The 27,782-nt window shown below is 41.1% G+C and overlaps 1 protein-coding gene across 3 annotated transcripts in view; it reads right to left on the bottom strand.

The window, feature by feature from the left end:
• The window catches only part of SBNO1 (strawberry notch homolog 1), a 73,770-nt gene extending 46,188 nt beyond the window's left edge, over window positions 1-27,582 (bottom strand). The window contains exon 1 of one of the 3 annotated variants that reach the window (XM_031948454.1): window positions 27,341-27,582. The gene's annotated coding sequence lies outside the window, so the exon portion shown is untranslated. Of the gene's footprint in view, window positions 1-3,585; window positions 3,753-27,340 lie in introns of those variants that run through there. The other 2 variants (XM_031948455.1, XM_031948453.1) reach the window with 2 other exon arrangements.
• Between the last annotated feature and the right edge of the window lie 200 nt (window positions 27,583-27,782).

The raw sequence follows: 27,782 nt of genomic DNA, 5'->3' as shown, positions 1-27,782 counted from the left end.
CCAAAAATTAAGATTTTTAATCTTCTCCCTAAAATATTAAATGAAATTTAATTTTGCAGCTTACAAATTGTAATGTATATTACCTGCTAGCAATCCAAAATAAACTTAAGCCTGCATTTTATATGATGTAGTCATCCACTTAATTTCTAAAATGATTACAAGTTTCAATGAAGCATCCAGTTTGTCATTAATCATTAGGGCCCAAGGAAAATTGATGCAAAAATCCCTAAATATGCAGGAATCTTATCATTCAATCAAACACCCCAGCAAAAACTTTTATTAACTAGCAATACCATACAATTAAAAACTTTAAAAGAACAAACTTGTTTTCTTACATTATGTTGCTTACAATCTTGCTCTGCACAGATACAGGAAAAGTATATCATCAGCATGGTTAAGAATCCTATAAAAAGGGGCAGCTAGGTGGCATAGTGAACAGAGAGCTGACTCTGGAGTCATGAGAACCTGAGTTCAAATTCAGCCTCAGATATTTGAGGCTTGCTCACTTGCTGAGGAACCATGGAACCACAGGCAAGCCCCTTAACTCTGACTGTCTTATCTCTTCCAGCCAAAAAGAATCTCATCATGGTTTATTTTATATGCTTACAATTTAACTAACCAAGCTATTAAACACCACTGTGTGCCAAGCAGCTAGACAAAGTGGCTGAAGTGAAATATAATGGCATCCTCAGCAATATTCTTATTCTTTTAATTTTTAACTACCTCAAAGGAGTAGTTGTACTATAAAGTTTTCCCCAAAATTTATATAAAAAATGAATGTATGTACAGTTTCAGAATTTAAAGTATTCTAAACTTCTGGTGGAAAAAAAATTTACCAACAACCCAAACACCAATTACCCTAAAAAAGTTAATAGGAATTAAATAAGACTTAATATATTCATATACTAACTAGGGAACCCCATGACACTTATCTTTCTCAATCACACATTGCATTGGCTCACTAACCAATAAAGAACTGAAAATATGATACACAAAAATCTAATAATTGTGCTCATTCTTTCAGCGCTAACATCCTACCCACGTTTTTTCTTCCTGTATGAAAACTTGTTTTAGTCAAAAAAAAAAAATGCACCTTTGATTCAAATTAATGGGGATATTAGGAGAATTTTAATTGCACTCAACCACTATCTAATATTTTAAGGATTATAACTCAAATTGCATACGTATGATTATTCTTTAAGTGTAAGTAGTAGCAAAACAATTTCACTTAAAAAAAATGTGCTTATTTAAGCAAAATGCCATGCCCCTCCTCCCCATGTTACTTGTTTAAATTATTTTCTTTCTTCACATAGAACTTATCAACTGAAGTAACAATGTTTGTATTATTAGTTAAAAACAAAATCTTAGTGGAGGAACAAAGTGATTAAACGAAAAGAAAAAGACTCCTCTAATTGTAGTTTACTTACAAAGAATCAATTTAGGTTTGAACTCCTATATAGTTCTTTCAGTTCGGGGAAAAAATGCTATCAGCATCAAGTTCTTATACAGGGAGATATTCTCTGTTTAAAGTCCCTCAGAACTTGGTCCATTTCTTACGCCTTACAATCTAGTGACTCTGGCCTTCTTATTATTCCCTTGAATTAAAAAACATTATGCTTCTCCACTCTAGGTATTTTCACTTAATTTCCACCTAGAACTCTCTCCCTATTCTTTTCTATCTCCTGGCTTCATTCAAGTTAAGCAGGTAAAATCCCACCTTCTTGGATGAGAAACTTTCTTGATTATCCCTAAATTCTAGGGCTTCCCTTTGTGGATGATCTCCAGTTCATACTATACATACACTTATCTTGTTTTTACATCATGTTTTGTTAGATGATGTGCTGAGAGATCAAGGAGTTTCGTTTTGTTTTTGCCTGTCTTTGTATCCCTGGGGTTTTTACACAGTTCCTGGTATTCAGCAAGTGTTAAAATACTTGGTGACATGACATAATCAACAAATATATCTTCCAAGCTAACCTCTCCTGGTTATACTTAACAGTGAGGATTTTTTCCTTGCTTTCCTTCCAGTATGGTTATGGAAAAGTATGGGGCAAAGACTTTTTTCTTAAAGAATAAGTGGGCAAAACCCAAAACTATTGAGAGAAAAATTTCAATTTTACATATTCTTCCAAAAGAAAAATAAACGGTGCTTCCCAACAGAGACTATGAACAAGTACTTATTACCTACACACTAATGATGGTTAGATCTGTGAGAAACCCAATTCGACCATTTCTAACAACTAAAGAAAAACCACCCTCAGCCTTTCTGCTCAAGTCCATGGCTAAAGATGGTCGGAGTACCTATACCAGCCTAGCCTGGGCTGTTATCACTAGACACTAAAGCTTTCTGGACCCTTCAGGCTCACTCTTCTGGGAACTTCATCTTCAATATTAAATGTGTTCAGGCTCCAAGAAGTTTTAAACATTCAACTACAGAGAGAAGTTGCTAATAATCAACTTTTAAAGGTCAATGAGGCTAGTCTTCTAACCTTCCCCCATCAACACGTGTTCAGCACAAACTTCCGGGTGCAGTTACAATTGGCTGCGGAATTCAACGGCCAAAAACCTAGCGTGCTTGACCCCGTTTTCTTTCCCTTTCATTTTGCCAAGGTTTGGGTTTTTCTGAACAGCGCACCCCGAAATACAAAGCTCCTCCGCTGAGAAGGTTCCTCCCCTGAGAAGGAACTTCTCCGGGGGTCCATCGAGCTAAGAATCCGCAAAGCTTCCCCGGCAGCGGCACAAAGCAGACAGGCAAGGGGGAGGAGCTGCACGCCGGGGTCAGAAGAGAAACAATCACCAGGGTTTCCAGATTCCCGAGTCCGCGGCCCTCAGACGCACCCCACGCCACTCCCCCAACCGAGAAGCCCCGATTTGGGGAAGTTTGAGAGACCGGAGCCAGCACATCCCCGGGCGCACGCTCCCGGCGGCCCGGTTTAAGCGGCCAGAACAGCTGCTCCTACACCTGGACCCTCCGGATGGGGGGAGGGGAGGAAAAAGCAGGGATGCCCACCATCCAGCACGCCCCTCCCAGCCGGGAGAGCCCCCACGTGCCGAGGTTCCCCCTTTCTGACAGTCACGACTCGGAGACAGAAGGCGGGCAGCGGCTCCGGGAGGTTCGCGCAAACCCCCTCCCGGCCTCTCCCCCCCGGCCTGGGGGAGGATGGCTGCCTCGGACGAACCCCCTCACCCCTTCCCCACCATGCCTGAGCAAGAATGAGGAAACCGAAGAAGCCGGGGGAGGGGGAGGCCAGGCCCATGCCCATCCTGCCGGAGCGGTCCTGAGGGCACGGCGTGGGGAACAGGGGCCTGCTCTCCCCCCCGGGCCGTGCCTCAGTTTCCTCTTCTGCACAGCCGCTCCCTCGAGTCAGAGACCAGGCGTCTCGCGGCGTGGCCGGAAGAGGAACAGGGCCGGCGAAGGCTTAGGAAGGGGGAGGGCGAGCGGCCCAAGCCGGAGCTACGGCTCGCCGCTCGGGTCCCGGCTTCAGGCCCGGGGCCCCTCAGGAACCGCAGCCGCCGTCGAGGGCTGGGGGAGGGGAGCGTAGGGAAGGCTGTCCGAAGAGGGAGGCGGACGCTGAGTGTACTTACCTTCTCCTCTAGGTCTGGCGAGCCAGCGGCGTCGCGGAGGCAGCGAGGACTCGGGGGCGGCGAGGCTGCAGGAGCGGAGGCGGCGGCGTCGGAGGCTGCGTCCGGGTCTGCCTACCTCCCCGCCGCCATCTTGACGCCCCTCCTCCTCCTCCCCCCTCCCCCCGGCACCACTGCCCCCCCCCTTCCCGTCCCGCCCGCCCCGCGAGGGGTGAGGAGGGGCAGGAAGGGGGCGCGCGTGCGGCGACGCCGTCCCACGTGACTTCCGACTAGGCCTCCGCCCACCCTCCTCGCCCCGCCTTTCGCCGCTGGGAAAGAGGAAGGTTCCCCCCCCACACCCTTCCGAGAACCCCCACCCCAGTCCTGCAGTCCCAGATCCCACCGGCCTGGAACCAGTGGTTGGATCCGAGCGAACTCCGGAACCAGATGGGTCCATCTCTTCGGCCTAAAAATGAGCGAACGGTAAGGGGGGGGGGGGGTGCCCGCGTTTTCGAAAAGGGGGAGGGGGGGCAACGAAGGCCGCCTCGGTTAGTCACGTGGCTGCTGCTTCCGACGACGTAGCTGCAAATCTCGCGAGGTTCCTTATACCCTCCTCCCCTTCCCACTTTTACCACGCTCTTACCACCCACTGGTTCCCCCGAAAGTGCTGCCGGGAGGAAGGTCTCAAACACTTAGCGGAGCTATAAGATCTGCGGCGCGCAGGCGCACCCGGTGCTCAGCTTCCCAAATCAGCTGTTCCAGATGTATTCTACTCAAAAAGTCGAGGAGCAAGTCCTTCTTTTCCCACGCTACCCGGGCCTACTGGCGGGAACTTGTGCCCTGCTGGGAGGACACCGTGGCCTGTGCGTGTGGTTTATTTGGGGCGTCTGCTTTGGAGAGAGGGAGGAAGAAGAGACTTAATCTTTCCCCTTTTAGACAGAAGGGACCGCGCCGTAAGGGGGTCTCTACTATACGCTATTCCACCACAAATCGCTGGCGAGACTGAAAGGTGTCTAACCTTTGTGCCCAGCACCGTGTTTAACCAGGATGTTAAAAGTGACACAGCACCTACCAATCCTGGACTGGTGTTGGAACACCCGCCTTGGAATCCTGGCTTCACTGCTGTGAAACTGCTGTGGCAAGTTTCCCTTTCATAGTTTGTCTTCTTATTCCAAAAATGAAGCCAGAAGGAATAGAATCAGAACTGGTATGAGACTCGGTCCAACTAGTGCTTAAAGAAAAACTTCCTTATATTCAGTTTACAATAATTCATTATGATTGATTTCCCTTGCCATGTATTTTATGCATTTAAAAAACATTATTCTGAGTAAAGGTCCCTGGCTTCCCCTGAAAGACATTATGTAAATTCTAGCTTGCTGATAAATTGGATATTACCTGGAAACAATTTTTGGTTTCCCTATTGAGTAACCAGTAGGGAAAAGAGGGGCTCAGCAGCACATGTAGACTGTTTATAGCGGTGACTATTATACGTTTTTCAGCATCAGAGTGACAAAATTGGGTTCCTGTGGTAAGAGGGTTGGAGCCCAGAATCAGGAAGATGAGTTAATATCTATCTGATCTAAGACATTTCCTAACTGTGTGACCCAAGGCAAATGTTACTTCTTTCTGCCTCATTTCCTCCTCTATAGAATTAATAATAGCATTCTGTCTTGCAGAGTTGTCCTGAGGATCATATAAGCTATTTGTAAGAGAACTTAGCATATTGTAGGTGCTATACAAAATGTATATTTTCTTTCTCCCCTCATTGTTCCTGATTCCATACTTCCAAATCAACTGTCAGATCTTGACATTTCTACCTCCACAACATCTCTCCCATCCCTATCTCTTCATCCACCTCCATTCAGGCTTCCTCTCCTGGCAGGACCTTTGCTATGGTTTCCTAATCTGTCTCTATTGTCTCTCTGTCTGTCTCTCTGTCTCTATTGCTCTCTCATCTTCCACATAACTCCCAGAGAGGTCTTCCTTAAGCACATATCTGCCCATATCACCCCAACTATTCCATAAACTTAAGTGACTTCCCATTTTCCATAAAGAAGGAATATATAAACTCTTCTCTTTAGCATTTTAAGCCATTTACAACATCACCTCAAACTACCATGTCAGATGAAGCCAGCTTCACTATACATATAGTCCCACCTTTCTCAAAAAGACACCCAACCCGTGGGCCAAACTGACTTCTTCTCTTGCTCTCTCAGCCATGGAGCTCCTGTGTCTCCTGTTTGCATCCTTTAGTGCACTTGTCCTCCACATTTGGCATGTATTCCTTCCTCATTTTTGCCATTTTCTACATGAAACCTTTCCCAATCCACTCCATTGCTAGGATCCTTTGTCCTACCTGGTATTCATTTTGTACTTATTCCTTATGTATCTTATTTTTAATATATATGCACACACAAATCCTTCTTGAAGGAATGTAAACTCCTTGAGGTCAGAGATATTCATTTTTGGCCCCGGGTCTCTCTAATCTAGCATATAATAGACGTTTAATAATTGCTTGTTGAAGTTTTGAAAGTCTTAACATTGATCAACATAATGACAGTGACTAACCCACAATTTCTGAAAATTCATGATGAAGCATGCTAATCACCTCTTGATAAAGAGATAGAAATGACTGGGATTTTTTAGACATGACCAAAGTGAAATTTGTTCACTTGATGATACAAGTTTGTCATAGGATTGATTTTTTTTCCCCCTTACTTTCTAAATGGGAAATGAAGAAAGGAAGAGTTACCATTTGGGAGAGTGAGAAAAGGCAAGATCATCATGAAATTGAAATAAAATTTCATAAATGTTTGTATATTGATATCTGTGAAGCTCTCTTAGACATGTCTAATGTGGTATGAGGGCAAAACTAGGAACAATGGCAAGTTTACAGAAAACAAAAATCAATCCAGGCTTGACTTCAGAAAAAAAACTTCCAGTAGTTGGAGCCATCCAAACAAACTTGGAAGTGGATTGCCCATGCAACAAGTAGTAGTCAGCATCCAAGGAAATAACTCTTGTGAAGATGTAACTTGGCAACCCTGCTGAGAACTAGGAAAAGAAAATTCTCAAAGCTCTTGGTATTGGCAAATAGTTCCTCATCAGTAACGAAGACATTTTTATAAAAGAAAATGACTGCTTTGCTAATGCCCAAGAGTAGGCAGCTCTTCATGGAACTTGTACCTGAAAGTGCCCAATGTGCTGTCCTTCCCAGTTAGGATGTGAGCTCCTTGAAAGCTCAAGCTGCCTCAGCTTGTCTTTGTGTCTCCAGGGCTTTGCACAGAGTAAGTACTTAATCTTTTTCCTTTCTCTTCATTTTTCCTTCTTTCCTTTCCAAGCTGCCTCTCTAACTGGTGCTCTGAGATTATACATATAAAGGGATGAGTTAAATTTTTGGCACAACCTGTCACCTTTTTAAAGTCTATAGTTTTTATAGTTTATATTTCTATGTCACCCTTCTGAGAGTATCAGCCATTCCTGTTATTCATTCATTCATTCACCTAATAAATATGTATTCATGCACTATCTGCCAGGCACAGTGCTAAATGGGGTTACAAAAAGAGCCAAAAGACATCCCTATCCTCAAGGAAGGAATGCTCACTCTGATCATATTCAACTCCTGGGCTTTGAGAGTATTTTATTGATGATTATACACATATTATCTATATCAGACTGCCATCTGGAGAGGAGAGGAGGGCAAGTAGGGAGAAAAAGATTGGGGATTCAAAATTTATAAAAGTAATTGTAATGACTGGAAAAAGGAAAATATTACTAAATAGAAAAAATAAAAATATTATAATGATATTAACCAATCTTTCCTCATGGCCTATAATACAAAGCTGGGTTGATGGTTTAGAAAGGGACACTCTCCATTTAAAAAAAATCAAGCTTCTGCTGTAGCAGCATTTTCCATCTCTATCAATAATGCCTGATTTGGATTTTATTCAAAGAACACTTTTACAATACTAAAACAAAATAAAATGATCATACACATGTTTATGGAGAAATACGTGTTTGTTAGTGTAATCCAATTTTAAACAAGTGTCATACACATAAATAAAAATCATGTTCCCCAGAGAACACTTTATTCTTTTATTATTTATGTATAAGATTATACATACTTATTTTGATGTACACTAGACGAATCTATTAAACCAATTCTTGTCCTGATTCAACAAGAACAAATGGTTCATCTTCTAGCTCCATATCCGTTTGTATTTTAGAAGTAGCTGGATCTTTAAAATAAAAGGAGAAGGGCTCTCTATAACCTACTCTCAAGTGCTTAATAACAAATTCTTTACTTATATAAGGCAAATGTCTTCTTAAATGGGAAAATATTAGGTTGAAGGCTTTCAAATTTCACTCAAAATTCCAAAGTGTCTCTGATTTTTTAAAGTTTATTTTTGCTTATTTTGCTATTTTGGCTTCTCAATCTGCAGTCTGTGGCGAGTAGTCTTTTCTTCCAGAGTGTTCTGTCTCAGAGCCCTGTTGATGTTTTTGCTTATCGAAATCATCTAATTTTCTCTACAAATGTTTTATCTTTGCCAACATATTCTACACATATATACTTTCAAGCTATTTCCAGTTTACCTACTTCACATTCATAAACACTCAACAGTGCTACGGCTAAGCACTGGCACCATGAGCCTTGGGTGACTGATGGTGTCAGTGTCGGAGAATCACTAAGGGCCAACACAAGTTGCTTCCAATTTGTTCTTTCCACAGTTATGTTAAACAATCTTAGAGCTGCATTTGCTGTCAAGTAGGACAAGCTGGTGGTGTTAAGTTCCTGTCTACTTACTTTGGTTTGAATTGTTTTCATATGAAAAGAAAAGTATTTATATGAGTTGTATTCAGAAATAGCCAATAACTTTGACCACTGCTCTGTGCCCTCTTCTAATACCCCTCTCCTCTCACGTCAGTTGGGCATGTTCCAATTTGGAAAACAAAAATAAAGATCAATGAGTTTAGTTGTTAATCGTGGTTAAAACTATCCATGCTATCCAGCATGTCAGCCTTGAAGGGCAGACAAAAAGCTACTGCTCTCCCAGACCCCAAGATTTGGGGTCCAAGATCATCTCTTAATCTTTGTGTCCTGGATCTCTTGGGCACTTTGATGAATCCTATTGGTCCCCTTCTCAGAATTGTCTTTAAATGCATAAAATACATAGGATTACAAAGCAAACCAATTGTTCTGAAAGACAGCTATCAAAAATTTTTTTCTAAAAACATTTGTAGCAAATTTTTCTTATAAAGGTCTTTCTCACATATATAGAATACTATGCCAGATTTATAAAAATAAATCATTTCCCAACTGATAAGTGGTTAAAGGGTATGAGTAGGAAAATAAAAACTATCAATAATATTAAAAATGATCTAAATCACTAATAATTAGAGAAATTAAAATAACTCCTGAGTTATCACTTCACACCCACCAGATTGGCTGAGATGACAAAAGTCATAAATGACAGATGCTAGAGGATATGTGGAAATACAGGTACACCAAGGCACTGCTGTTGAGCCTATGAATTGATTCCTCCATTCCAGAGAAAGTTTGGAACCATACAAACTAGCAAAATCACTACTAGGGCTGTATCCCAAAGAAATCAAAGAAGAAAAAGAATCCATATGCACAAAAATATCTATCACAGCAACTCTTTCTGTGGTGGCAGAAAACTGAAAATCAAGGATCAATTGGGAAATGACTGAACAAGTTGAGGTATAAAATTGTCATGGAATACTACTGTGCTTTGAGAAATGATAGAAGAAGTCATATGAAAAGATGCTCCAAGTCATTATTAATCAGAGAAATGCAAATTAAGACAACTCTAAGATACCATTACACACCTGTCAGATTGGCTAAGATGACAGGAAAAAATAATGATGATTGTTGGAGGGGATGTGGGAAAACTGGGAATTGATTCATTGTTGGTGGGTTTGAACGAATCCAACCATTTTGAAGTAGTTTGGACATGCTCAAAAAGTTATCAAACGTATCCTTTGATCCAAGTGTTACTACTGGGATTATATCCTAAAGAGATTATAAAGAAGGAAAGGGACCGTATGTGCACGAATGTTTGTGGCAGCCCTTTTGTGTGGCTAGAAACTGGAAACTGAATGGATGTCCATCAGTTGGAAATGGCTGAATAAATTGTGGTATAGAAAATTATGGAATATTACTTTCTGTAAGAAATGCCAACAGGATGATTTCAGAAAGGCCTGGGAGACTTAATGAACTGATGCTGAGGAAATGAGAGGACCAGGAGATTTTATATACTTAACAAAATCAGATGATGACCATTCTGATGGATCAGGCCATCCTCAAAACAGATCAACCAAATCATTTCTAATGGAGCAGTAATGAACTGAACACTATCCAGAAAAAAAGAACCTGGGGAGATGACTAAAACCATTACATTGAATTCCCAATCCCATATTTATCCCACCTATTTTTGATTTCCTTCACAATTTGTACAATAATTAGATTGACTTTTGTACACAAAATAATTTTTATGATACTTATTGTGTATCTAAGTTATATTTTAATATATTTTAACATCTACTTATCCTGACATTTAGGGAGGGGTGGAGGGTAAGAGGAAAATTGGCAAGAGGTTTGGCAATTTTAATGCTGTAAAGTTACCCATGTATATATCCTGTAAATAAAAGGCTATTAAAAAAAAAAAAAAAAAAAAAAAAAAAAAAAAAGAGAAATGATAGAAGAGATGGTTTCAGAAAAATCTTGGGACAATTTATATGACCTGATGCATAGTGAAGCGTGCAGAATTGGGAGAATACATTACACAGTAACAACAACATTGTATAATGGGATTAGTTGCCTGCTGTGATCAATATAATGACCTAAAGCAATTCCAAAGGACTCATGATGAAAAATGCTGCCTCCAACCAAAAACTACATCCACGAACTGAGTGCAGGTTGAATTTTTCCCCTTTTATTTTTCCTTGCTTTTTTCTAAAAATAGGACATATGTAGAAATGTAATGAAGTCATGCTAATGTATAACAGGTATTATTTTCTTGCTTTTCCTAGAAGGAAGGGAGAGAATTTGGAACTCAAAATAAACATTTAAATTTTTAAAAAAGTATGTTGGAGTGTGCTTGAACCAGGTCCCAAGATGAGTGCAAAGTTTTCACTGGGATCATTTACTCCTCAGAGATCAACAAACACTACAAATTAAGAACTGATATTATTGTTTTATGGATTATTTTCGCTAGACTTTAGAAAGTAATGGGAAAAAAATGCTGATAATGCAGATTAAACTTAAAAGTGGGAAGGAAATACTTTTTCTAAATCAAGTTCTGGCCATCAAGGATCATCCAACCCTTTTTTGTTATCTGTGCAGATAAGGAACAAATTGCCCAGGTGACAAAAGCAGCCCTTTAGCCAAATGAATGACTGTTTTCCTCGTTCTGTCCCCAGGGCTCCTCACTTCCAGATCTCAACTTTTTGTCAAGTCCATTTTCAGCCAAGAAAAAGCCAGTGTTGGCAATTGTTTGCTTCTGTTACTTAGGTGATCAGCCTGATGGGGTGGCCTGGCCCTCTGCATGGAGGGGGAGTAACAGAAGCAATGCCACAACATGATGAAAAGATGAATTGGACTGTGGGGCAGTTTTATAGTTCAGACACATATCCTCTATCTGGGGTGGCAAAGGAATTATTTTTATTATTAGAGGCAGCAAATAGATAGCTTTGGATTGAAGTTACCCCTCAGTTCAAATCCAGCCTCAGATACTTATTAGCTGGGTGACCATGGGCCAGTCACTTAATCTCTCTCAGGTTCCAAATCTTCAAAATGTGAATCAATTATACTGCACCAAACTTGAGACAGAAAAACAAATCAAATAGTCTCTGTCCTTATATTCTTTCGAGTGAGACAAACAAGTAAATGAATAATAAGTCTTTGAGGACAAATTACAAATAATTATTAGGTAATCCACAGGATAATAGTACCAGTAACACATAATTCAAAGGTAAGTAGGTCAAGTCCAAATAAAAAATATATGCAAAACACCTGTCATTGACAATAAGAATGCCTGTTGTTATTCCAGAGCATTACAGATCTTACCTCTAGACCTGAAACAAGAAGCATTAGGGGCCATTGTTTGAAAACTGGTATTGAGAGCAAACAGTTCAGAGCCAGTAATTTACTTAACTGCTCTCTGTCTCAGTTTTCTCAACTGTAAATTAAGGATAATAACATCATTTGCCTCTCAGAGTTGTCTCAGAATCAGAAAGGATCAAATGAGAAGATTTTCCAAAAGTATTTAATATACTGCCTGGCATACAGTAGGCATTTAATAAGGGCTTATTTCCTTCCTTTCCTTCCCCTATTAGAAAAGGCCACATGCTCTAGAGCTGGAAGAGACCACAGTGGTCATCTAGTTCAAGGGCAAATGATAATAACTGAAGGAAGCAGGATCTGAACTCTGTCTCTTCTACTTTACCATAATACCTCCCTAGAGAGGAAAACATGGGATAACCTGTAACTACTGATGTCAAGTCATTGGAGAAGAACCAGGTCATTTACCCACTGACTACAATAATGGCTCTGAAAAGCAGTACCCATTCAAGGACTCGAGGAGGCTTGGGATGACTCCTCCATACTTCCTATCTCTAGGCTAAGAAAAGATGAGCTGACTGCAGAATGAGCCTGGGGATGTGTTCTGCTTATCTAAACTTGTTGGTTACAAAGGACAGCATATTGGTGGATCAGGAAAGTAATGTTTAAAAAAAAAGAAAAAAAAAAAAACATCAATTAAATGTTTTTAAAAACCCCAAAAGTTCAGAAGATACAAGTTGGGACATTTTTATTCTTACTTTGCAAAACAATATATGGGCTAAAAAAGCTAACAAGTTCAGTCTCGTATAAAATTCTCTTTTCTGTTCCTATATATTCATAGGGTTTTAGATCTAAAACTAGACTAGAGACCCTAGGGGAAACTGAGGCCTACACAGATTTAATGACTTGGCCAAGATTCTATAGCTAGTATGGGGGCAGGCTGGGATTTGAACCCAGGTTCTTTGGGTTCTATTGCACCACATTGAAATGTCAATGTCTTCTGGATGGTCAAGTTCTTTTTTTTTTTTTTTTTTTTTTAATTTTAATAGCTTTTTATTTGCAAGTTATATGCATGGCTAATTTTACAACATTGACAATTGCCAGACCTTTTGTTCCAATTTTTCCTTTCCTTCCCCCTACCCCCTCCCCTAAATGGCAGGATGACCAATACATGTTAAATATTAGAGTATAAATTAAATACAAATTAAGTATACATGTCCAAAGATGGTTAAGTTCTGATAAAAAAAAATTAAAAATAATGATAATTTAGAACATAGCAGGAACAAAACATTCAGTCCTTTCTCAAAGGAGGCATTCCTTAAATACTTGAGGGTGATAAAGAAGACTGAAGGCCCATGATAACCCCACTCACGTTGAAGTGATACAGACAGAACTCTCTGCCTGCCAGCAGCTTTTCAGATGGTCTGTATGCTCCCGGCAAGAACACCACCCTGAGAGTATCAGTCCAAGGCTCTCCACTAGAATCCTAACTGGCTGCTTGTTCCCACTGTGACCTTGACCACTCATTCATTCAATGAGCATTTCAGTATCTAATATGTGCCAGACTGAGGTACTGGGAATTCAGAGAAAAATAGGCAACAACAGTCCTTCCTCTCAAGGAGATTACATTGTATTGAGAAAAGCAATATTTGTCCATTTAATACAAAGTAAATATAAAACAGTGAGGGGAGATGCAAGGGAGAAGGAGACCCACAAAAGGGAAGATAAGTCTCCTTTGGTTTTGAGCTGAACTTTGAAGGAAGTCGAGGGATTTAAGAAACAGAGGCTGAGAAGGAGTACATTACAGGTATTGGTGAGGTTGCCCATGGAAAGGCACAGAGATGAAATGTGAAATGTCAAATATGGGCAAGTGGAGTAGAGACCCCAACTGTTTGGAACATAAGAGTGGTGAAATAATGTGGAGGGGTCTACATCTGAAGATGTAGACTGGAAAGTATGAAGAACATTCCACAAAGGAACCACTGATGCCATTTCAACAAGGAAGTCAGATCTAAAGGCTCAAGAAATATCCCTTTAACAGCCACCAAGAGAATGGATGAGGGAGAGAAAAACCAGATACCCCTAGAGGATTAGTTAAGAGAGCCCCAAACTAAGGTGGTCGTTAGATGAATAGAAAAGAACAGATGCAAGAAATTAATGTAAGTAGTTATATCAGGGCTTGGAAACTTCCTGGTTTTAACTAAGGGAGAGAAGAGGAGAAACTCAACCTTCATAACTAGAAAGATGGCAGTACTCTGGCCAGAAACAGTGAAGTTCAGCTGTAGGATGGGTTTGGTGGGCCAACGACCATTTCTTCTTTGGACATGGTAAATTTGAAATTTGTGTGGGGCAAAATTGAAAGTGTCTAACAGGAGCTGCAGGGGAAAAGACTAGATATATGGATTTTGGAGTCATCTGAATGAAGATTAGCCAAAACCATAAGATGATGAGGTTACCATGGAAATAGGGAATGAAGAGCTGAGACCCCTGTAGCACCATGCTTTAGGCTTTAGCTTTTTCATCTTGAAAATGAGAGGGATCCCTAATCCCTTTTAGTTGTAGAGTTAGGATCAAAGACGCTAAGCATACACACACACACACACACACACACTATATATAAGCTATAGCTCCCTCAGCAAATACAAGAGAGTTTTCTGTGTGCCTAGTACCGTTGCAAGGTTTGAGGAGAAATAAGCAAGACTGAAAGTATAGTCTCTGCTCACAAGCAGCTTACTTTTATCAATCAATAAGCATTTATTTTTTTTTTTATTATTATAACTTTTTATTGACAACCCATGCCAGGGTAATTTTTTTACAACACTATCCCTTGCACTCACTTCTGTTCCGATTTTTCCCTCCCACCCTCCACCCCTTTCCCTAGATGGCAAGCAGTCCTATATATGTTGAATATGTCATAGTATATCCTAGATACAATATATGTGTGCAGAACCAAACAGTTTTCTTGTTGCACAGGAAGAATTGGATTCAGAAGGTAAAAATAACCCGGGAAGAAAAACAAAAATGCAAATAGTTTACATTCATTTCCCAGTGTTTTTTCTTTGGGTGTAGCTACTTCTGTCCATCATTGATCAACTGAAACTGAATTTAGGTCTCTTTGTCAAAGAAATCCACTTCCATTAGAGTACATCTTCATACAGTATTGTTGTTGGATGTATATAATGATCTCTTGTTTCTGCTCATTTCACTTAGCATCAGTTCATGTAAATCTCTCCAAGCCTCTCTGTATTCATCCTGCTGGTCATTTCTTACAGAACAATATTCCATAACATTCATAGACCACAATTTACCCAACCATTCTCCAACTGATGGGCATCCATTCATTTTCCAGTTTCTGGCCACTACAAACAGGGCTGCCACAAACATTTTGGCACATACTGGTACCTTTCCCTTCTTTAGTATCTCCTTGGGTTATAAGCCCAGTAGTAGCACTGCTGGGTCAAAGGGTATGCACAGTTTGATAACTTTTTGGGCGTAATTCCAGATTGCTCTCCAGAATGGTTGGATTCATTCACAACTCCACCAACAATGTATCAGTGTCCCAGTTTTCCCCATATCCCCTCCAACAATCATCATTATTTTTTCCTGTTATCTTAGCCAATCTGACAGGTATGTAGTGGTAGGTCAGAGTTGTCTAAATTTGCATTTCTCTGATTAATAATGATTTGGAACACTCTTTCATATGAGTGGTAATAGTTTCAATTAATAAGCATTTATTAAGCTCCTGCTATGTTCTGAACACTGTGCTAAGTGCTGTGTGCTAAGTTTAGTTGGGAAGAAATGTTAAGTAATAGACTACAGATTCAATATTACACCACCATCCCTTTTCTACAATAGTCAAAGGTAGTGTTTCCTTAAACTGAGAATTGGAACAGTAGAGAGAAGGACCATAGATTTAGAGCTGAAGAAACCTGTTAAGGAGGTCATCCTGTCATTTTACAGATGAGAAAACTGCATAGTACCAAAAAATATTATCTAGATTGGAATGGTAGGAGAGGGCTGGGTTAGGAAGGGCTTTGAATGACCAAAAGAGCAATTCATATTTGAACCTGAGAGGTGATAGGGAGCCAATGTGGGGAGAAAGTGGAGGGGCAGAGAAATAACTTGATTAGGCCTGTTGGTCTTCTAGTAAAAAGACCAAGAAAATAATCTTGGTTTATGCAATGACTTTGGTTGCTGAGGGCAATAGTAGAGAATTGTATTAAGAACTTCAGATTCTTACCCTTTGTCACAAATATCATCCTACACTCAGTACTTAGTGACTTCAATCCAAAGGAGGGGAAAGTGATAATGGAGAGAAATATATAGAACAGTAGAGTTTAAGAGAAAGAAATGAAGGTGATCAAAGACTTACAGATTAAAAAAAAACCTCATACTTCCATACAATAAACATTTTCCTCAAAAGAAGACTTGGTAGGTCCTGAACACCAAATCAAAGACTGACCATCCACATTTTAAGATAGGAAAAGATTTATTACAGATAAGAGTTCCCAAGTCAGTTATCTGTACTCAGATTGTGAGTTTGTCAGACCTGTGGTTATAATTTATAATTTAAAAAATATAATAATGAAAAAAAAGATGATGCATTTAAAAAGATTTATCCAACATAGTTCTTTTCAACAGCAAGGTGATTCAGGCCAATTCCACTGGTCTTGTGATAGATAGAACCATAGGCATATGGTAGAGAGAACTGGAGATTGAATGTTGATCACAACATAGTATTTCCATTTTTTTTGATGCCGTTGTTATTTGCTTTAATTTTTTTCCTTTTTGATCTGATTTTTCTTGTGCAGCATAATAATTGTGGAAATATGTACGGAAGAATTATCTATGTTTAATATATATTACTTGCTGACTAGGGGAGGGGATGGGAAAAAAAGAAGGAGAAAAAATTGGGGACGCAAGGTTTTGCAAGAGTGAATATTGAAAACTATGTTTTGAAAATAAAAAGCTTTAAAAATAAAAAGATTTATCCAAAATGGGAAATGGACAATTGAAATGACATTTATAATTATTTCACCCAGAAGTTAAACCAATGAAGATTAATTGCTACAAGGGACACCAAGAGGGTCAGAACACACGTTAGTAAATATGACTTTATTTGCTGAATGAATGCTAAATCACATATATCAGTAAATGAAGCACCTGACCCTCAAAAATTGAGATCCACCTCTCACTAGAGTGGCTACTAACACAGCAGCAACAACCAGGTAGGTCCTCCCTGCTCCTAAGACCAACAGATGCTCAGCTAAATTCTAAATACCAAAGGCAACCTGGGACAAATTATAAACTACTCAAAGAAGGATGGTGGACAATTATGAGCAAAATAGTTTCAGAACTACTGGACGGAGGCAGACGGATGATGCAGTGGATAGAACACTAGCGCCAAGTTCAGGCCTTACTACCTGTGAAACCCCTGGAATAGTCACTTAACCTCAACTGCTTCACCAAAACAAAATAAAACCAATAGCAGAGTAAATATAAGCAAAGTCATCCAAAGATGAAAACAGAAGAAAAAAAATACTCAAAGGGAAGAAAAATGGAAAAGATTTGAAAAAACTATCACAAATTAATTTTTTTCCCCTCAAGTATAGTGGAAGCCCTACACTTGGAATCTAACATCACAGCCTCTGGGATGCTTCTAGATGAAACAGAAATGCCATTAAAGAAAGTAAAGCTGGGAAAGCCAAACTTGATCAAATGTATACAGAGGAGATGTGAGGGAGGCAATACAACTGAGAAGGCATGAAGAGAATAATTTACAAGGAGTCTGAAGAAAGGGAACTCCAGAGGGCAGAAAACAGCTTAGGCCTCAATTGAAAACAAAAAGCTACCATGCAAAACAAGGCCAACCACCTATCTTCCACTCTGAATCAAAAAGATCTCCCACAATACTTTGTTGGTGGAGTTGTGAACAGATCCAACCATTTTGGAGGGCAACTTGGAACTATGCTCAAAAAGTTATCAATCTGCAGACCCTTTGACCCAGGAGTGTTACTATTGGGCTTATATCCCAAAGAGATCTTAAAAGGAGGGAAAAGGACCCACATGTGCAAAAATGTTTGTGGCAGCTCCTCTTTGTGGTGGCAAAAAACTGGAAACTGAGTGGATGCCCATCAATTGGAGAATGGCTGAATAAGTTATGGTATGTGAAGGTTATGGAATACTATTGTTCTGTAAGAAATGACCAGCAGGATAATTTCAGAAAGACCTGCAGAGACTTACATGAATTGATGCTAAGTGAAACCAGTGAACCAGGAGATCATGGTACACAGCCACAAGATTATATGAAGGTCAATTCTGATGGACGTGCCTCTTTTCAACAATGGGATGACTCAAGCCAGTTCTAATGATCTTATGAAGAGAGCCATCTACACCCAGAGAGAGGACGGAGTGTGGATCACAACATAGCATTTTCACTCTTTTTGTTTGTTTGCATTTTATTTTTTCATTTATTTTTCCTTTTTTATTTATTTTTCTTGTGCAACAAGATAACTGTATAAATATGTGTGCATATATTGGATTTACATGTATTTTTAACATGTTTAACATATATTGGATTACTAACCATCCAGGGGAAGGGGGGGAAAGGGGGAGAAAATTGGAACACAAGGGTTAATGTTGAAAAATTACCCATGCTTATGTTTTGAAAATAAAAAGCTTTAATAATAATAACAAAAAAAAAAAAAAAAAGATCTCCCAGCTCCATACATATTCTTGACCACCTTCTATGTCTGGAATGTTCTCCCTTTCCTCTGCTTGAACTACTAATGGCTCTGACTTCCTTTAAGTCCCAATTAAAATTTCACCTTCTACTGGAAGCCTTTCCCAGCCCCTTTTCTAGACGGTCTCTCTGTTAATTATCTCCAGTTTATCCTGCATATAATTTGCTTGTGTATATTTGTTTGCTTGTGGTCTGACACATAAGATTGTGAGGTCAGGGACTGTCCTTTGCCTTTTTCTGTATCCCCAGAGTTTTAGCACAGTGCCTGGCATAGCAGCTGGGTAATATTTATTGACTACATGGCCAGTTAGGGTTAGCTACACATGAACTGAAGGTGCCTTCTCTGAGGATAATAGCAAGAAACAAGCAAGTTTTTCCAGGTGATATACAAGGAACCATATCTTTATCATCTGACTAGAAGTTCCAAGTGTTAATTGTTGATTGCTGCTGTTTTACAACCAGCTGTCTCCTATCCATACATCAAGTTCAAACAAAACTTCTTCAGTCTTACAACTAAAAGGAACTGTGTCTAATGAACCTCTGGTAATAGTCAGGTGAGGGATATGACGGAGAAAGGTGTGTTCTACAAGTGTTGGCCTCTGGGACACAGTCCAAATTGAAGAGACATCCCCTGAGGATGGGGAGGTCCTCCAGATGTTCCATCTCTCCAAGACACTACAGGATCTCCTAGAAGGGAGTCATAACCATTCAAAGCATTAGTAACAAGAGTTAAGACAGATCGCTAGGACACATTACATTATTATATTATATTATGTATTTTTTTTTCTGCTGCTAAACTTTTCTCCAATTATACTTTATAATCTGGTTCCTCAGCATTCATGGCGATTCTAAGGAAAAACCAAAAGACTTAAGAATGTCTATTGCTCTATCAGTACTGCCCTGTAGACTTTACCCTATCTGAAGAAACATCCTACAGAGATTGTCCAACAGTATGTCCATCTAGTACACATTATATGTATGGATCTAGAGACTAAAAGTAAGAGAAGAGCAGAATGGATGGCTTTGGGGAATTTTAAAGCACTTTTACTGACCTTGAAGTTCCAATAATAGCAAAAGCCCATTTTTTAACTCCCAAAATTTTGTGAGCATAACTGTATAATAGCAAGATCTTGAACAGCAGGGTCTCCAAAGAAGTAAAGATGAGGGTGCATGGTGGGTGTAAAGGATGCTGTTAAAGACAGAAAAAAGATGGGTTGTGTGACTATGGGCAAGAGTCAGTGCTTCCCTGGTGACCTAAGGGTGAGGGGGTCTGGGGATTCCCTGGGATATCTCTGGAGGGGACCAGACCAAGAGTCACAAAGAATGGGCAAGCAGGGCTTGAGGCCTCTCTGAGAGGAGCTGACACCAAAAAAAGGAAATAAATCGTTATATAGAGAGAGGCAGCTAGATGGCGCAGTGGATAGAGCATTGGCCCTGAAATCAGGGGGACCCAATTTCAAATCGTGCCTCCGACACTTACTATTTACCAGCTGGGTAATCCCTAGGTAAGTCACTTCATCCCAATAGCCAAACAAAAAAAATTTTTTTTGAGAAGTCTGCCAAGGCAGTCCTGGGCAAACCAAGGTATGGATGTGATAGTCTCCCTAAGTGCCCATCTCACCTTTGCCTGGTGTCCATTCCCAGCACTTAGTACAATGCCCTAGCCCAAGAAAGTGTTAAAGAAATGCTAATAGATCACCTGCTTGTTCTGTACCTTGTTGTAACCTATGGGATTGGCCATTTAAGAATTTATCCAGGGTCATACTTTTATCACATTTCAGAAAAAGAAATTGATCCCTGATCCTGCAGATTAAGGGGCTGATTTCTGCCTTTTACAGCATATCAAGGGTTTGGTGGTTTGTTTTTTCACTTGAGATAAAAATACTTGTTCGAGTTCATTTTATAGACTTCTAGATGAAATAAGCTTTGTTCGGGGTCACCCACCTAGAATCAGGGGTGGAATTAGCACCTTGTTCTCTCTGAATCCAAGATAAGAACTCTTTCTAGTAGATGCAAAGTCCTGCTCAGGGCAGGTCAGAGATTAGAGTTTGTCCCCATCCCATCCAGTCATCAGCAAGGTGTTCACCCTCTGTACCCTGGACCACAAGTGGGCACTTGATACATATCTGATGTGATGAATGCTTTGCAACCGGGAAGGACTCAATGCAGGTTTGTGGCTTCCAGGGAGACCGAGGTTTCCAGGCCTCAGGCAACTCAAAGGTATGGGCTGTGATGAATAAGTTTAACCCCCAAACCACAGAAACTCAGGCAGTTTTCACATTGGTTTTTCCTTTTTGTTTGGATAACCAAGTATTATCAGTAATATCCTCTTTATCCTACACACCTGGCTGAAGCTCTAGAACCCAGAGGTGAGTGATTTAATTGTACAGAGAATTCCCAAAAGATTTGCTTCTGGTAGAACAGCTGAAATCGAGTATTTATTCCTGGAAAGCCATATTTTCTGTAGGCTCAGGAGCAGAACCACCTGGCACCTGGGATTGTTTTTTTGACAGCCCCTTGGGGGGGAAAGGTCAGGAAGCCTCACTCAGTATGATGTGTAGTGGATAAAAGGCCTCAACTTGTCTCAGAAAAGCCTGGGTTCAAATCCCGTCTTGGAGCAAGTACAGAGAGCTTTTAGACTTGCAAGAGCTTTATACGTATTATTTTATTTGATCTTCCTCTAGCATAGGTACTGTTATCATCTATTTTAACAAATGAGAAAATTAAAGCAGCCAGAGATAAAGTGACTTGCTCAGGATTCTGCCAGCAGGTGTTGTGAATAGTCTTCTGATCCCTAGGCCCAAGGCTCCATACCACTTCTACACCTGACTGCCTTATATGCCCCTGCTGCAGGAAACCTGGCTGAGGGAAAACTAACCTGGGAACTCTTTGGAGTCTCTGCCTACCACTGTTTCTTGGAATAATCAAGCTTCCTCTCTTGTAGCCTGCTAGCCATCAGGTTCTTACCTAGTCTAAACTTATAAAGGGATTTCTTACCATGCACTCCACTTGCTAAAGCTTTAGAAATAGCTCAGGTAATGAGAAAAAGAAAATCAGCGGAATGAGAGAGGGAAGAAGGTTATTTTTTGCAGAGATGATCATCTACTTCAAGAACTCTAGAGTGTCAACTAAAAACAAATTCAAACAATTGGTAACTTCCAGAGTTGCAGAATATAAAATAAAATCCACTTATATCTTCAACATTTCTGTGTACAACTAATAATGTCCAGAAGGGCAGGGGAAGGGAGAGGAAGGGGGAGTGGAAGTCCTTTACCTTCCAGATAATCTGGGACTCCAAACTGCAATTCAAGCAGGATTTGGGGGAGGAGGTACAGAGTGTGTAGAGAAAAGGAGTAGTTTGTCAGCAACAAATAATAAAATGTTCTCTTTTTTGAGCAGGAGTGGGTGATTTAGTTGGTACAGAGAATTCCCAGTAAGGAAACTCCTGAAGGCAAAGAAAATCAGCAACTTTTTATCTCAGCCCAAAGGAGATACAGGAAAGTTGAGTCTCTTTCCCAAGTTCCCAGAGTAGATCCAGAGCCATGTCCAGCAAAGGAAGAGACTGGGACCATAAGAAAGATGCCTGCTACTGAATAATGCTGAACTGACAGCTCTTCCCAGAATTAGGGGAAGGGACAGGAATAAGCATTCATTAAGCTCTTATTATGTGCCAGGTGCTACTAAGCAATTTATAAATACTCCCTCTTTTTAGAGTGGAGCATAGGAAGGCAGATGTGAGAGTTGAGTAAACTTTTTAATCTGCTTCCTCATCTGTCAAATGGGAATCACTTCTACCTATCTACCAGGATTGCAGTGAAGCCCAAATAACAACGCACTTCGAAAACCTCAAGGCACCCTAGAAGGGCTATAGTTGTTAGATCATTGACCAGAGCAGCCAGAAGAGTCTAGAAGTGGTGGTGTGGTGGGCTCCAAGTGAAATGTCTTTCATCAAAGTCTGGGGTCACATCACCAGAACCCTGAGGTCCCAGGGGAGGCTGCAGAACCAGCCTTTCTGGCCTTTCAAGGTCCTCCAACTCGATTTGGTTTGGCTTTTACATCTTATCAACCATTAGTTCCCTTTATGCACTTCGTGTTCTAGGCCAATCGGCTCACTGGCCAGGTCCCAAGGTGGCCATGCTGTTCCTCATCAGAGCACATGCTGTCTCCCCCAAATATCTCCGAGTTCTCCCACCTCACCTTGACCCTGACTCTCTTCCAGGACCGCCCCCTCCAACTCAAAAGTTTTCCAAAGTACTTCCTCCCTTTCTCAGAGATTTCTTTTCCTTTCTCCCAAATTCTGCTTTTATTTATGTATTATTCTGTCTCCCCAGAGAGCAGGGAAGGTCGTAATTCTAGGACCTATAGTGCCACGTGGCACCCAGTAGGTGTGTTTTTAAAGTTATGAAAACATTTTTAAACCGATCATTTTTAGGTTACTTTAGATTTAAACTCAAACACTACCAGCTAGCTCCACGAGGCCTCCCTCTACCCAACTCTTAACTACCAAGCTATGCTGCTTTGCTTAGTTGATTTCAAAAACAGGATTCGTTTAAAAAATAAACAATTTCCAAATCGTCAACAGAGAGACTCATCTGTTCCCTGAAATGGTAAACAATGCAGTCTTCTCAGAATTTGTCTGTACCCCGGGATGTAGGGAGAACAAAGCCAGTCTAGGTTTTTGTGTTTGGAAGAGGGCGGGGGACTGTTTTTCAGCTCACCCCAAACCATATCGAGCAAGTGAATTCTCTGGCTGACAGGAGTTAGCACCATACCCTCTATTTCTTATTCCTTAGAAATGTCACTTTAATAACAAAACAGCAATAAGGATTTTCTAAGAAATAACATTTTTGGTGGACAGAATCACCTTAAGTGGCCTTTCAGAAATGACTTTATAGGACTGAGAACCATCTGAGGGAAAGTGAAGTTTTCCTCAAGAGATGTTTTATCGTTATTTTCATTTCAGTTATTCCTCTTTTTAGGTCACCTAGGTAGCTTATCTGGTCTTTCACAAACTCTTTTTGCTTTAGACTATAAAGTGATTAACTGTCCTCTGATTCTTGGGCTAGGTCATCAAGGTCAGGGATTCTCAAAGTCCTTTAGTTTTTTCTATCACTGAAATTTAAATTCATGGCCTGAACTCCCTGCAAGGCTCAGCTCCAGTGCCCCATCCGAATCCTGAGTCACAAGCTCTCTGAACTTCAGTTTATTCACCTGACAAATTCAGGAGTTGGGTTTCCAAAGCCTCTTCCTGCTTCAGAGCTAGGATGATGATAGAAGAAACCTTTCTCTGTAGATTTCCTCTAGCTGTTAAGTGTTATAGGCAAACTTGTGTGTGTACACAGGAATATGTAGAGCTGTCTGTGACAGGCCTTAAGGGGTTCTTGAATCTGACACTCATTTTACAGATGAAGAGATTAAGGCCTATAGAAGTGACCTGCCCAGAGCCTACACAGCTGTTGATCATCTGAGACAGATGAGAACCTAGCATCTGCTCCATTCACGCCACCAAGCTGTAGCCAAATTTGTTGTGTCCCCTACAGTCCAATACATAGTGACACATAGTAGGCTCATAATTCAGGTTGGTTAAAATCCGTTTCTTGCCCTGAGAATAGACAGTCACTGCCAGCACATACTGAAAAAATGCAGGTGCATGAGTCAAGGCAGGATCACACTTGGTTTTCCTCCAGGGTTTGCCTGCTGGAACATCGGACATCCTTGTGCTGATGCATTTCAGAAATCTTTGTCTTCTGTGCTCCCCTCTCTGAGGGCACCAAAGAGAGAAAGGGAGAGGAATAAGCAGTTCTCAATTCCATCCCTAAGTTAGGAATTAGTTTTGAAAACTAGAATATATTCTGTTCCTATTAAGACTGTCATTTTTTAATTGTTCTATAAGAAAAGACGACAAGGAGCAGACTGATTTCAGAAAAGCCTGGAGAGACTTACATGCACTGATGCTGAATGAAGTGAGCAGAACCAAGAGAACATTGTACACAGCAACAAGATTGTGTGATGATCAATTGTGGTCTTTTCAGTAATGAGGTGATTTAGGCCAGTTTGTACAGATTGTGATGGAGAGAGCCATCAACATCCAGGGGTAGGACTGTGGGGACCGAGTATGGATAAAATATAGTATTTTCACCTTTGTTGTTATTGTTTGTTTTTCTTTCTCATGTTATTTATTTATTTATTTATTTTTTGCCTTTTGATATGATTTTTCTCACACAGCATAACAAATTGGAAATATATTTAGAGGAATTACACATGTTTAACCTATACTGGATTACTTGCTGTCTAGAGGAAGAGAGTGGGAGAAAAATCTGAACACGAAGTTTTGCAAAGATGAAAGTTAAAAACTATCTTTGCATGTATTTTGAAAAATAAAAAGTTATTATTATTATTCCCCAGTGGTATTTCTGAGTTGAGATTACTAGTGCCTCAAGGAGCAGACATAGCACAGAGAAGGCTTGGTAGTGCCTTGGACTTTATGTGGAAGACAATCCTGACAGTTTACTTCCACTCCTATAATACGCTGATCACAGATCCCTGGGTGTTGGGTGCCCACTTCCAAGACCAAGACTACAGGTAAAGAGAAGTTAACTGTACCAGTTAACCAAGACAACAAATGAGCACCTTCTGTGAACAGATAGTTGACACTGTTGATTGCCTTCTCTTTTTGAATATGCTCTGTTTTCTTGACAATTTTGTCTACTGATTCACCTCCAACCTATCTGACCATTCCTTGGGAATCTTTCTCTGATTCTTCATCCACATCATTGGCTTTAACCATATCTTCCATATCTCTGCCTCCTTTCTTAACTAACTTTAATCACTGAATGGGCATTGCCTCAGTCAAGCTGAGACCTGTTAAAGTCCTTGCTTAAAAAGGCCAGGGTCTCCCACTGCATCCAGGGCCACCTCCAGTCGAACTGATCTATTATATCTGGCCACTGTACCCAGAGGGCTCTGGGGAGTAGGAAATGAAGCACAGCCCTTCCTCATTTAAATCCAACTCACTTGCATGTCATGGCATCACCTCCCTGATGTCATGATCCTCTTGGAAATCTAACGACAACCACCATCACCAATTAGAATGAGAGTTAAGATAATCACCACTCAGGGGAATGGATAGCCTAGGAAAGAAGGGGTCATGGGCAGATAGCCTGACAGCAGGATATGGGGTGAATCCGGAAGGATATAGTGGAAAAAAATCTCTGAATTTGTCAAGAGGATTATGTGATGTGATTAAAAACAAGCCATTTCACCACCCTGCAAAGGTGATAAAACGGGATAATAATGCCAAGAGAAGTTAATTTACAAGGTTGCCGAATCAGCAGTCAAATATGGGAGGGAACATACTGTAGGTGAGCGTAAACTTTTGCCAAATTTTTATCATTATTCGAGCAGGAAACTCTAGATAGATGACTTTGGCAATTACGCCTACAATCCACAGGAGAGGAAGTGAAGATTTGGGGTAATGGCACTCCTAAACTAGAAGAGCCTGAAGCTTCTCAATTTAGAGAGGAAGAAACTCACCTCTGGCCATCCTCTGGCGATGGAAAGTGACCACAGACACATTACAGTGCCTCCCATCCCCCAGTGCAAAGCATAAGCAAGTGCCCTGATCTTAAAGAACTGACAAGTTTAGACAGAAAACACCAACCCAGGATGGGGCACCTTCTGAAGTTCCCAAGGCGCAAGAGTTCAAATCCAGCCTCACCCTGGGGCACGTAACCCTGTTTGCCTCAGTTTCCTCAATTGTAAAATGGAGATCCTAATAGTACCTAGTTTGCAAGGTTGTTGGGAGGACTGCATGAACTAACATCTATAAAGCATTTAGTGCCTGGTATATCTAAGTCGTTTTATAAATGCTCCTTCTTTTCCTTCATTCCAATCAATCCCAAACTTATTGGAAAGAGCAATTCACCAAACAAACCAACTTTTAGGAACTGAGCATTGGAACACAACACAAGGAAAATGGGAGACAACCCCTGGTCTCAATGCAGACCAGCCCTGGTATGAGCCAAACAAAGGGCACTACCTAGAGCAGGATAAGGGACTTGCCCAAAGTGACATGACCTGTACCTGTCAAACATAAGGTGTCCCAAAAGTCTGGGTGCAGTTTTAATTTTAAAATTAAAACCACAACCAAACTTTGGGGCACTCTCTATGTACCAAATAAAGATGTGGGAAGGTAGAGTCAGGAAAAGTTAAGGAAAAGTAGCCGATTGCTTTAGGAAACGGAGGGGAGGGAAGGAGGGAGGGAGTTTGGCGGGGAGGGATTGCCCAAGGAGAGGTGAGAAAGGAGAGCATTCTGGGGCTTGGGGGGGCTCCACTGCAGTCTTCCTCAGTGCCCGGATCAGCCTGTCAGGAGTAAGACTTAAAGTATAAGAACTAGAAAGTTCGGAAGGGTCGTAAAGGGGGTAAAATGTTTGGGGAGAATGTAATTTTACTCTGGAGTTCATAGGAAGTCTTTGAAGTTTCTGGAAGGGACCTAATGGATGGCAGAAACCAAACCGGAGAACTCTCGCCAATATATTAAGAAAAACGGCGCTGGTTCTAGAGTCGGGAGTCTATCCCATCGTTGGCATCACCTGTATGTAACCTTGGGCAAGCAAGTCACATGATGGTCCTGTGCCTCAGTTTCAACATCTGTAAAACGACCGAGGAAGCCTTCCAGGCGGAGAGAGGCTGCCCCGCTCCCCTTCTGGGGCAAGCGTTAATGCCCAGTAACTTTTTCTCTTTACACCGACCCCCAAATCCGCCTCGATTCAACTTAGACGATTTGCTCTGGGTGATGCTCTCTAGATCTGCGCATTCCGTCCAGTTTTCAAATGGGGGGGGGGGGGGGGGGGGGGGGGGGGGAGGAGAGGGGAAAGAGAAACTGCCCCAATCACTGCCCACAACAGGCGCTCAATCCAATGGTGCTCAGGAATTGCTAATTAGTGCGTGCTTACCTTGCACACGATCCCAGAGGAACAACAAAAAACGAATCGAGCCACGGGTCGCGAAGATAGGCCGAGGGTCAAGGGGTCAAAGGGCAGCCTCCGTCCTGAAGTAGAAAGACCCCGCAAGAGCTCCCACCGCACATTCGCTCACCCCGCGGCAGAGGCGGAGGCGGAGACGACCCGGCGCTGAGAAGCTGCGGCCGCACGCACTCCAGCGCCGTCTGGGTCTGCTGCTGCTGCTGCAGAGCTTCTATAAACATCTCCACTGCGAGCAACTTGTCACGGGGGTGGGCGGAGCCTAAATTCTTCCAATAGCAGCTCGCGCTTCTCTTCGCCTTGGCCAATCAGCGCGCGGGGAAGGTAAATTTAAACCCCCCTCCCCCCCCCTCAACTGAGATATGAAGCGAGGAAGCGTTTTTGTAAGAAAGTGCGGTCCCTTTGGGAGGCTAGA

The sequence above is a fragment of the Sarcophilus harrisii genome, chromosome 1, assembly GCF_902635505.1.
Source record: "Sarcophilus harrisii chromosome 1, mSarHar1.11, whole genome shotgun sequence".
Taxonomy (NCBI): Eukaryota; Metazoa; Chordata; class Mammalia; order Dasyuromorphia; family Dasyuridae; genus Sarcophilus; species Sarcophilus harrisii.
The sequence above is the reverse complement of the archived record's forward strand: the minus strand, read 5'-3'. Positions and strand labels throughout refer to the sequence as shown.